General features: G+C 43.3%; 1 protein-coding gene across 2 annotated transcripts in view; it reads right to left on the bottom strand.

The window, feature by feature from the left end:
* PPP1R1A (protein phosphatase 1 regulatory inhibitor subunit 1A) overlaps positions 1-12,226 on the bottom strand; it is a 106,172-nt gene that overhangs the window by 52,662 nt on the left and 41,284 nt on the right. The window lies entirely within an intron of this gene.

The following is a 12,226-nucleotide window of genomic DNA, read 5'->3' as shown; positions in this document are numbered from 1 at the left end:
CTGATGGACGTGTTGAACCGCTATTTCATTATTCCTGTCCATAAAGGCAATAGGGATGGAAAATAGACATCAAAGACATCTGGGTAACCATATGCCCCACCCATTTTGCTGGTGGCGTTCTTTTCCAATTATTTGACAGTGGAGTAGAAAAAGCTTAATAGAACTATCATCACCACGGAGGACCACAAATATAATTAAACAGAATCATTTTGAGCAAACTAGGTTGGACAAAATAATCCTTTCTCACAAAGGTGAGATTTAATCCTTGGGAACATGATATTATCCCTTTGAGATAGTCCAGGCAGGGAAGCAGATCACGAGTTATCAATACTACTTTTATTGTAAATTTACAGTAACAGCAACCTGCAATTCTGAAAGCACTTTACTTTCCAAAGCTCTAAGGGAGGGTTGCTTCTGAGATGTTTTCTTCACCCTCATTTGGGACTCAGATTTCTCTTATCTGACTATTGCCTAGGCCTGTTTTGGTGAACCTATGGCACAAGTGCCAGAGGTGGCACACAGAGCCCTCTGTATGGGCAAATGCACCATCGCCAGCTGCTCTTCTGGTTTCTGGCACGCACATGCGCGAGGGTCAGCTGGTCTGCGCATGCACCGAAAATCCAAAGACCAGCTGGCAGTGCACATGCATGCATTGATCACCTGATTTTTGGATTTCCGGTGCAGCGCACATGTGCGCATGGACACACATACACACACACACATTCCAGTTTGGCCACCTGGTGCCCAAAAAGTTCGCCATCACTGGCCTAGGCTGTGGCTCTTCCTCCTTTCTCCCAAGGTTATTTTTGCCTCCATCACAAAACATTTACATTTCAACACTTCTTCTTAGATTACAACTACCTCCAATCTTCAGACAGCCCAGCGGTGCTGTCACCCTCATATCCCTTAAGGAAGACACCATGTTTGAAGCCCTTCTTCCTCTCACTCAATTCAGCCACCTTGGGGGTGATGAAGCAGGAGGTGTATCAGTTGCCGTTATTGAAATAATACCTCTGATTGAGCTGAAGGAAAAAGTTCTGGATAGAATAGCTAAGAACTCCCTAGTTAAGCAAATTGTGAGTATCGGGCAGTGATGACCATAGCATGACCATGCTTTCTTCAAAAATAAAGAATGTTACTTTTTCGTAATTAATTTTCTGTCTTGCGGAATTACTGGAGAAAAGGTGCTGCTAAGAATCCCTCTGACCAGTTTCTAACACATCCCAGTTGTGTTAAAGTTTGTCTAGTCTGTGTGTGGCTGGGACCCTCTCCAACGTCCTTCAAGGACTAGGGAAAAGCATCTCTTTCGATTCCAACCTGAGAAATCAGTAAGTGTGCTTTGCACTTCTTTCCAATTTTAAGTGCTTTCAGCTCGATATTGTTTAAATCCGTAACCGCTGCGTTTAGCTGTTATTTTAAGCCTCGGGTTTCTAGCTGCTGTGAATCATTTTGGTTTATTATTGGGTGTGTTTGCTGTATTGGATATACTACATTTTTTTAAAAAATAAACACAGAGCATTTCATTAACATCAATGGCCATCCATGGAATATATCCACACACACCCAGCCATAACTGGGACAGCAGAAATCCTTTTTGATAGTGGCCCCGCTTCTACCATATTCCCAGGGTGACCTTTTTTATATTTCAAACATCTATGCAGATATTTTGATTTGATCTTTTCTTAAAGCGCTGTGGCTGAGGCTACATTGATGCTATGCCCCAAAAGTACTACTGGATTGAAATGTTTATTGTTTCATGTTTGTTCACTGTGTATATTTTTAGCCTCCACCGTTTCCTTTTTTAGGAAGCTGCTGCACAGACATTCGGTGCAGTCTTACCTGCAACCAAATATCCAAAGGAGGATGGCAGAGGAAGGAGGGGAGGGGGACGATGAAGTCTTTGCTGCCAAAAAGCCGCCCATCTTTTATGGGATGCGTGATCCACAGGCAGGGATGGCATAAAAATATGGGGCATACATGCAATTAATTGATGAAATATTCATAGCTCCATCCCTCTCCCCCTCCTCCTATTTCCCACATAGCCACATCTATTTTTCATGCAGCTCTCTTCATCTCAACCAGACTAACTGCAGAAAACCTCATGCCAAAAATATAGTTCATCCTGCTTTCAGTCTTCAACTAGTCCCGTTTTTCTCGCTGGGGAGGCTGATGGGCTGAAATTGAGGTGAGACAGTTTCCACTTGGGTTTCACTGCTGCTGCTTTTGGGTGGGGGGGCATAAAGGCTTCCATATTCCAATGGAAAGGGGTGCCTAACTTCTCCCATTTTGAAGCTATGGGTGCTTAAGGGTCTTCTAAGTTGAGGCGGGGAACTATGGCCCCCTTTATGACTTGTGGACTTCGACTCCCAGAATTCCTGAGCTAGCCATGCTCAGGAATTCTGGGAGTTGAAGTCCGCAAATCATAAAGGGGCCATACTCCCCCACCCCTGCTCTAAGCTTTTCCAAACATTAGGCTTCAACTGGTTATGGACCCTTACCCAGAGCAATGATCTTAAGTTCTTCCTGAAAACAAAAAAAGGACTGGTAATTGGAGTATAAGCTACTAGAGTTATATGACCTGCATGTCCTCCAAGCCAAAGGATCCCTCCCTGTTTGATCATGGAAAACTGAACAACAGATGTCAGGGTGACATTCATTTCCCCCCTCCCTTCTGTGGGTACAGCAGGTTGTCCTTACTATTGGCAGAAAATAGCTATTTGGCACTGGAAAGGAAGCAAAAGAATCAAATGGCAGCCAACACAGGGGAGATCCTTCCCGGGGCAGCTTTTCCATTAAGGAAGGATTTCCAGCTGGCAGGAGGTGCTTATTACCATATATTTGGGGAGGGGGACAGGCTCCCCCCACTAGGGGTTCAGCACACGTAGAGCAGCCTCTGTTGTGTAATGATGTTTGGACAGATTCTGTTTAGATCCCTTTGGAGGGATCCCCAGTCGCCAGCTGTTATCCTCATTGTTAACAGGCAGTGGGTGATGCTTTCAGCTAGATTATGCTAGCCACTAGAGTCCCTTGGTACAGAGTAGAACAACAGCTCCTATTCGGAAGAGCCACTGATCATGCTCCCATGCAGGGACCTTGTTGGGCTGTACCCCTGAAAGCCTTAGTTAAAAATGCAGATATCAGTTAAAAATGCAGGTGTTAATTAAAGATAAAGCCAAAAAGAAATACTATTCTGTCATACCCTATTGCAGGGGTGTCAAACTCAATTTCATTGAGGACCGCATCAGGGTTGTGTTTGACCTCAGAGGGGGGCAGGGGGGGAATGGCAGGGATGGGATGGGTTTGGCCCGGGTGGCTGTGACCAGCTCAATGTCACTCGTCAAGGCTGTTTTTGCCCGCGACGGCCTCTGGCAGCCCTCTGCCAGCAGAAACAGAGCCTGGGAAGGCTGCATGCAGCCTACTTGGGCTTCATTTTTGGCCATCATGGCCTCCTCAGGGTCCACTTTTGCTGGCAGAGGGCTGCAGGAGGCTGTCGTGGCTGAAAACGGAGCCTGGGAGAGCCACGCATGGCCGTCCCGAGCTCCGTTTTCACTCGCAAAGGCACCACAGGCTGGTCCTTCCCTATTTCCGGGGTGACCCTGTGAGCTAAATCTAAGCCATATTCAGAATTTGGAGAGTCCGGGTAAGCAAATGTCTCACGTTTCTGCAATATAGAGATAGGAGAGCTGTCCCTACTTTAGAGGGTTGTTGTTGTAACAATACAGAGGCTCTTTTGAATTTAATCTGCTGCTATGTCTCACGTTAAGACTGAGATGGGGTGCCATAGGGAGAATGAAAGAAAATGCACTCACAGGGACTTCCGTGCCTCTTGTTCCTATCCTGGGCAACCCACTCAAAAAGATTCCCCCAAATGATCAAGAAAATTTTTGAATAGTGAATCACTGAATTGTAAGGAGATTGCCCGGAGAGAGGGGAAAAAAAGAGCACTGACTTTGCTCTACTTAGATTAGTTCTGATTCAAGCTAGTCTCTGCATAAAGGAAAATACATGGGGGTGGGGGATGGGGGAGAACGATTAATTATAGGCAAATGCACATCAACAAAAAGGGATTTGGGGAAGCCAAACTGTCCTGCTTTGCTGAGCTTCTCCATCAACATCCCTCATGACCCAAACCTCTCTTAAGTTTATGTCTTAAATGTGTACATTTTGTTTATGCATGTAAGAGTGAGAACAACAATTCCTTTTAAACTTTTGCTTTCAGTGACTACACAGGACCAGCCAAGGTTAGTGAGAAGAGGCCCTGAACACCCAAAAGCTCTATCGTTTTATTATTAGGCCTGTAAGCAGACTGATCAATCAAGCTAAAGCTTTGCCAATCCATTACACTGAAAAAGGGGCATCTTTAATTGTTATTGTAAGCTTATCCAAAGTTTAATCGCACCAGTTTTAATCATCCTCTTTGAACTGATTGAAAATCAAGGTACCATTATGAGACTATCCCCTAACTTAAATAGCATGATCTTATAGTTATAGTTTATTGGTCTTGTATGCCGCCCACTCCCAAAGGGCTCCGGGCGGCTTACAATAAAAAGGGGAAGGGGATAAATAGACAAAACAACAATTTAAAATACACAACATTCATAGTTACTGTGGGGCTGAATACTTCAACAGCCCCCCGTCCTGTCGGAGCAGCCAGGACTTAGTGGCTTTGCGGAAAGCCGGGAGAGTAGTAAGGGTCCGGATCTCCACGGGGAGCTCGTTCCAGAGGGCTGGAGCTGCAACAGAGAAGGCTCTCCCCCGGGGGGTCGCCAGCCGACATTGGCTGGCAGATGGGATCCGGAGAAGGCCTAGTCTGTGCGATCTGATCGGTCTTTGGGAGGTAATTGGCAGGAGGCGGTCTCTCAGGTACCCAGGTCCGATGCCATGTAGGGCTTTATAAGTAACGACTAGCACCTTGAAGTGAGTCCAGAGACTAATGGGTAGCCAGTGCAGCTCGCGGAGGATAGGTGTAACGTGGGTGTACCTGGGTGCACCCACAATCACTTGCGCAGCTGCGTTCTGGACTAGCTGAAGTCTTTGAACACTCTTCAAGGGCAGCCCCATGTAGAGCCATCTTGAAGAACCTCCCCACCCAAAAAAATCTAGAGTGACCTGAAACCCTTTCTGTACATTATTCTATCATAGTGAGATGCTTCCTGGTGGTCCCATAAGGATTACAGCTGATATTTTTACAAAAGTATTTGTGCTATTGTGTAACACATATCTTACAGGTGTCAATGTTTCTTGTAATTGAATCAGAATGGTTAAGGGCTGATTTTAAAAAAAAAATAGATAGATGAGGCATTTTTTTTACATTGATTTTTTTTACATTCATTATATTCATGTAATTGGACGGTTTTATTAATTACATGAACCTCTTTGAAAATTCAAAGTGGAGCATGAAAGAAATAGAAAAAAGAACCATGCTTTGTAAAATGTGAGATGAAAGATAAAAGAGATAAATGAAAAGAGAGATAATTAAATCAAAAGTTGGCTCTTCAAATATCAAGCACAATAAACTAGATGATTGAAGGGGTGAAGGGCTATTGCCAACAGTTTGCAAGGACAATCAGGGAAAGACAAGAGAGGAATTTAATGGGTTAATTGTGATTACAGAAAACACTCTCCACCTCTCAGCCATGTGGAGTTCAGTGGTTGATAGGCATGCCTCCCGCAGTACCAAATGTTCAAGTAGATTCATATGAGCAGAGAAAAGCAATTAGATAGCTTGGAATGGTGGTGAGCTATTTAGTGCCCGGCTAGGCAGCAACCAGCATTTTCCACCAGTATTTGAAACCTAGGAGCCAGTGAAGGAGTTGCCAAAAAAAAAAAAAAAGGGGGGGAAGTCACCTGTTTGATTAACTAGTGCCAATCGTAACATGAGCTGTTGACTCTTTCAAAGCCAGCTAGTGTTAGGGTTAACTTTCAAAAAAAGAAGAAAGAAAGAAATAGCAATAGCAATAGCAGTTAGACTTATATACCGCTTCATAGGGCTTTCAGCCCTCTCTAAGCGGTTTACAGAGACAGCATATCGCCCCAACAATCCGGGTCCTCATTTTACCCACCTCGGAAGGATGGAAGGCTGAGTCAACCTTGAGCCGGTGAGATTTGAACCGCCAAACTGCAGATAGCAGTCAGCTGAAGTGGCCTGCAGTACTGCACTCTACCCACTGCGCCACCTCAGCTCTAAAAGAAAAAGATTGCAATAGCCTAGCATGCAATAACCAAACGTCCGAACGCCCATGTTCAGAATGAATGAAAAATTACCAGTCATAAGTCAGCCTGGTGGAATGTGTCAGGAGGAGCTCAGGCGTGGGTCAGGGGAAAATGGGTGTAGCACAGAGGTGGTATTCAGCAGGTTCTGACCAGTTCTGGAGAACCGGTAGCGGAAATTTTGAGTAGTTCAGAGAACTGATAAATACCACTTCTGACTGGCCCCGCCCCATCTATTCTCTGCCTCCCAAGTCCAAGCTGATTGGGAGGAAAGGGGGATTTTGCAGTAACCTTCCCCTGCCATGCCCACCAAGCCATGCCCAAAGAACCAGTAGTAAAACTTTTTGAATCCCACCACTGGTCTAGCAAGCAGAAAAAAGTTTAGCTATTCTTTACTTTTTAATTCACCAGTTGTTTCTCTTTCCCCATCTACCACTCCAGACCTAACATTGCTATTAACATTGCTCAGCTTCATTTTAACCTATTTAAAAATCAGCAGCAGCTGAATTGCAGATGCTGCACAAACATTCTAAGGCCATGAACTAAGAGATCTTCAAAGCGATGGCTGTATGTAGCATGCGACAGACATACTAGCAATCTTGCAGTACTTTGAGGTCTAACAGGTTGCTTATGATAGAACTGGAGACATTAATGGGCCGTAAGAATTATTATTATTTTTTGGTTTAAATAAAAGCAGGTAGGACCTACCTTTCCCAGGGATAGCTGAATTTGCACAAAATCTCTCCTAATCTCCACGAAACCTGACTCTCTAAGAGCATGCCGTAAAGCAGAGGTGTCAAACTCGCTGTGTTAGATTGTCATCACATATTATTTTGTGATGTTCGCCCCATTCGCGGAGCTGGAGTGGGCCTGGCCTGCATGTGACACATCTGGCCTGTGGACCGCCAGTTTGGCACCCCTATGCCTAAAGTGTGAAATAAGTGCTAGGCTTGTAGATGATGGGGACCAAGCTTGCTCTATGCAAGTCCTAAAGTTATTAGCAAGTTCAGATTGGGAGGCTACACTTAGCTTAGCTTCTGAAGTTGTCTCTGATGCAGGAGGGGGTGCACAGGTAAACCCACCAGTGGCTGGCCAGGTTAGGTGGTCTTAATAGAATGGACCTTATAAATTCATATTAGCTTGGCTTTTCATTCTAGTGCCCTGGAGTCCCATAGTTGACTTTTAGCTGGAGTGAACTTTCTCCCCAAACTTCCTCATAAGTATTAAAAATAGGGCTGAACAGTGTGGCAAGACCCTGTAAAGGGGGGCACAGGAAGCCAGACGTGGGCGAGAGATAGAACAGAGGTAAAAAAACTGCTGACAGCTTAAGACATTATAGGAACTGCTCTTTCTTGTATTTTTCCTATGTACTTCTCTGTAACCTTCCAAATGAACTTCTGCTTTTTGAAATGTCATGCTTGTCTCGTGTATGGAAACGCCTTGAGAATGCACCGTGTGGAACACGGCATAAAAGTAGGATCCTGGGCAGAGCCCAGGCAGTTCAGATTTTGGTGTGTGAACACGCTGAACTCGATGCATCCAATAAAACTGTTTCTCTCACCTTTGTGGTTTCAAGTCCTGGTCTTTCGTAACCATCATTAGTAATCCATAGGCAGGCATCTGTATTTTTATCTCCGTAACTGAGTAACATGTTGTGTTTATATTTTGCTCTGAGTACGTGTATATGCGGACTGGGAAGCACAAGGTGGTTTGCATATGTTCTGCTCAGGGACACGTGAGCAGCAGGAAGGAATTTGGAAGGGGAGCTTTGAATAAATTGAAGAGAGCAGTCAGCTACCCATCTGCCTTTTCCATTGGGATGCAATGGGGGAAATTATTTTGCTCAGCAGATCCTGGGCAGACCTGGTCCATTTTTGAATTTGATTTTTCTTTTTCCTTGTTCTTTTGCCACACCGACATTGGGCCTGTTCTGTTCAATTTTCAGAGAATTAGTATACCGACAGATATAGAAAGAGAGCCCCGAGCCTCTTTACATAATCTCTTTGCCACATTCTGTTGGGTTGGAAAGAGTAAAGTGCATGCACTGGAGAGCTGTATGTCCTTTGGAGAATATTACAAAAAGGGAAATGGAATTTAAGAAGGCAGAGATGCGGTGTGGAGCCAAGCCAACAAAATATCACTGGCTGGGTTCCCAGATCAGAATAAAGCATAGGATGGATTCACACAATATGCTTAAGCAGGTTGGTGAGTTTATCCAATGGGAGGAGGGCTGATTACATAATGAATTGACCCATATTTTAACTGGATGACCTGGGTTCACAAAATAATAATAATAACAATTAAGCTGCCAAAAAGAGAAAGAAATTACAAGTGAACAAACAAAACTTTGCCAAAATTAACCAAATGGTGTGCAAATGCAGATGCTACCTTTGTGTCTGAACTGGTGCAGTATCTTGGGTGATCTCAGCTTTAAGATGGTTTGTCTAATTTGAACTTTAGGCTTGCATGAATGGCAAGCCTGTGGCAGATAGTTCATCCCTTTAATGGGAACCCAGCCAACACTGAAGCTGCAGTGGCATCAAAATTAAGTAACGACATTATCGGATGCAAACAATGCATGTCGTTTGTGCAATGACATCTCAACAAATGTGAGATCAGTTGCTCTCTGCCAGCTATTACATCTTCCAGCCAATTACGGCTTATATAATGTCTCCAACCCAATCACTATAAGTCTTGCACCTGTAATTTTTCAGGACTGGGTCATTGTGGACAGCCAATACATGTTCATCTAGATGTCCCCAAGTCCATAGTCTCTATCAATGCTGGCTAGCTGCCAGGGCTACTGAATACTGTAGTTTTGGAGCAAGACAGGTTGCTTCCTCCTGAGTCCTTTGCAGCAGGATGAAATACATAGCCCTGAAACAGGAGCTCAGATTGCTGAAGTTCCTCCAGCATCTCCCTGCTGGCTCCAGGCTGCACTTGATACGATCAGAGAGTTAAATACACTGAAGTGCTTAATGTCTATGGTGTACACACTCGCTCTTTCTTTCTGTGTAGAGAGCAGCATGGAGTTAAGTGCTGTTAAGCATTAAATGATTAATTAATTATGCCCTCCCTCCCCCCTCCTCTCTCCCCCTCCCCCCACTCTTTCTCATGCTTTGGAGATGAAGCGTACTATGTTAGAGCTATTAATAATGCCTCTGCATTCAGGGAAGCTGGCAAATGGGGGAATCTGGATCTCCAGCTAATGCAGGAGATTATAAATAAGTGCAGTCATTCCCCGAGCGTCCGAATTTATAGCATGTAATTAGCCCATATGTTTTGTGAAGAATCAATATTTCAGCTCAAAAGTCCAGATTTCCTTTTTCTTTTTAAAAGTGAATGAACAGCTGCATGAGATATTATTAGTAGCAGGGGAGGAGGGGAGGGAGGATGAGACTGATCAAGTATTGGGCGAACTTCATCTCTCCATGATCATTAGCGATGACACCTAGTTTTTGAAAAAAAAATGGGGAATCACAACCCCAAAAAGCATACTTGAAGGGCTGTTGTCCCTGATAACTAGTACTTTTCCCCTCCCTTGAGTGATAAGGAATCTTGTCTCTTTGTCTCTCTCAAGAAAGGCACCTATTTGCAAAGCAGCAACGGAATTATTTATTTGAACTCAGAACTAGGCTTAATACATCTCTTTTATTTGAACACTCCTCTATCAGCAATAGATCGATTGAGAATTCTCTGGCTGAACTGCACAATAATATTAGACTAGACTAAAATGGGATTGCTTGGTCTAGATAGATAGATAGACTATCTATCTAGACCAGGGGTCCCCAAAACCCCATTTGTGGACCGGTGTTGATCCACAGCATGCCAGCAACTGGGCCACACAAACAAGCGAAGCCCCATTCACAGGATGCAGGCCACAGAGAAATCACGCCTCCCCGGGTCCGTTGGAAAAACCTTTCTCCGTGGAACTTGTCCTGGTATCCAAAAGGTTGGGGGCTACTGATGTAGACCATACCAAGACATCAACTTACACGAAGGCTGAAATTCTGGGGTGTTTTTTTATTTTTAGCAGTTTGATGTAGTTGTTAAATCAGGCTAAAAACCAGGGGAACTGTGAGTTCTAGTTGTGCCTGAGAGACAAAGCTAGCTGGGTGACCTCAGGTTAGTCACTTTTTTTCAGACCTAGGAAGAAAACAATGGAAATCCACTTCTGAAAAACCTTGCCAAGAAACTTGCAGAAATTGCCCAAGCTGTTTCTGGGAACTGGACATGATTAAATGGATTGGGGGGGGGGGGGAGTAACAGAATTTTTACAAGTATTTCACTCACCCATATACTAGTATGAATTAGGGAAGTTCAGCTTGAGTTTTTTGCATGTTTCCTTCATCTTTCAAAGTGTAGTTTTGCCCCTTGTCACCTTGGCAAAGGATTTGATCTCTCTCTCTCTCAAGGTCACCTTTCTCAGTCTGCATAGTTGGTGTCTTAGAATCTAAAGCTTTGAAGAAACTCCAACATCCGCTTAGTATGTTCTGCAAATCAGGTTGCCACAATAATCCATGGTATGGTTTATTTTTCCAGTCTGAAAACACTTCCCCCCCCTCCATTGCCTTTACTTTCCTGAGAACTTGGGAGGGTTTCTTCTGAAATGCTTTCTCCACTCCATCCCTCCTTTGGACTCAGATTTCTGTTATCAGACCATTGTCTAGATTGTACCTCTTCTTCCTGCCTCCCAAGGTTATTCTGGCAGTCCATTACATCAGGCTAGGCTAGCGGCCACCCCACTTTTCTCAACCTGTGGGCCCCCTTGAACGACAGCTGCCAGCAATTACTTCTGGCAAAGCCAATGGGATAATGGGAACTACACAAAACGTATCAAGAAAATATTTTGGGGGAAGGCAAGACTATCTATCCCTTTCTGGTTTTAGTGGATCCATCCAAGGTGTATGTTTTACTAGCAATTCCTATATGCCTTTAAAAATGGCTAGCACAAAATGATAATGGGTCATGTAGAAGATGACCAGGTGGTGAAGGCGAGGTCAAACGAGTCATCAATTTGGAATTCTTACGCAATCACAAGAGATCTAAGTCCCCCCACTCCCCCGGGTGAATTCTGGTGACTCTTATCTAGCACCAATTTGCCTTGACCATTAGTAGACCAGATTCTTGTCCATAGGTAGCATATAATAAACATTTAATCCTTTGAACTCAACTCTTGTTCCTGGTTACTTGAGCCTGACAGGTACCAGACACTGATGATAATTATGTGAAACCAAAACATTCAATAGATTTTGAGACTATACAGCCTTTTCAACAAGAAATAAAATTTTAGAAATGATTTCATTACGTTTATGTTGTTGGAGGTGCAGTGTAATTATTGCTTTATTTAAATATATTGTTCCATTTTGATGAGACACAATTACATACCTTAACTGAAGTTTAATATTTTCAATTCCAGGCAAACAAAATTGACTTAAAGTCCAAAGATTTACTATTCGGCATCAGAAAGATAAACACACAACTCCAGCTATTCAGTTGTTTGCAGAATTGATTAATATACTGTAGATCAGCAACGGATGATCATAATGAATCATGGTTTCAATGTATTGATGTCTGTAAATATACACTGTAGGGTTTTGCTTCTTTTTTCAGCTTTGTTACTGTTCTTCTATAATTATGTGTATTCTTTTTCTTTGTATTTAGTTAATAAAAAAGTACTTAAAAAAGATAATTCTGTAAAACGGGAAAATGCTAATTACACAATGGAAAGTCTCAGCAACCTGGAGTGCGACTGTGTTTGACCCTTGGCTTTCCTGCAACACTAATGACATGGTTCAGAATTGTGTTGGAAATACAAAACACAAGGGAAATAGTCTGATGTTTATGAAAAATTGAGCAACTAGCCAAATACAAGGGCATGAGAATAGTCAGAAAAATAATCTCTCTTAACAAAACCAATTCTGTTAAAAATGAAACTTTGAAGACTTTGTCTGAGATTGGGCTTTGGGCCATTAGTTCACTTAAACCAATTCCTTTTATTTAGCTGGGATACCAA

The sequence above is a fragment of the Thamnophis elegans genome, chromosome 2, assembly GCF_009769535.1.
Source record: "Thamnophis elegans isolate rThaEle1 chromosome 2, rThaEle1.pri, whole genome shotgun sequence".
Classification (NCBI taxonomy): Eukaryota; Metazoa; Chordata; class Lepidosauria; order Squamata; family Colubridae; genus Thamnophis; species Thamnophis elegans.
Note: the sequence above shows the minus strand (reverse complement) of the source record. Positions and strands in the feature narration are given on the sequence as shown.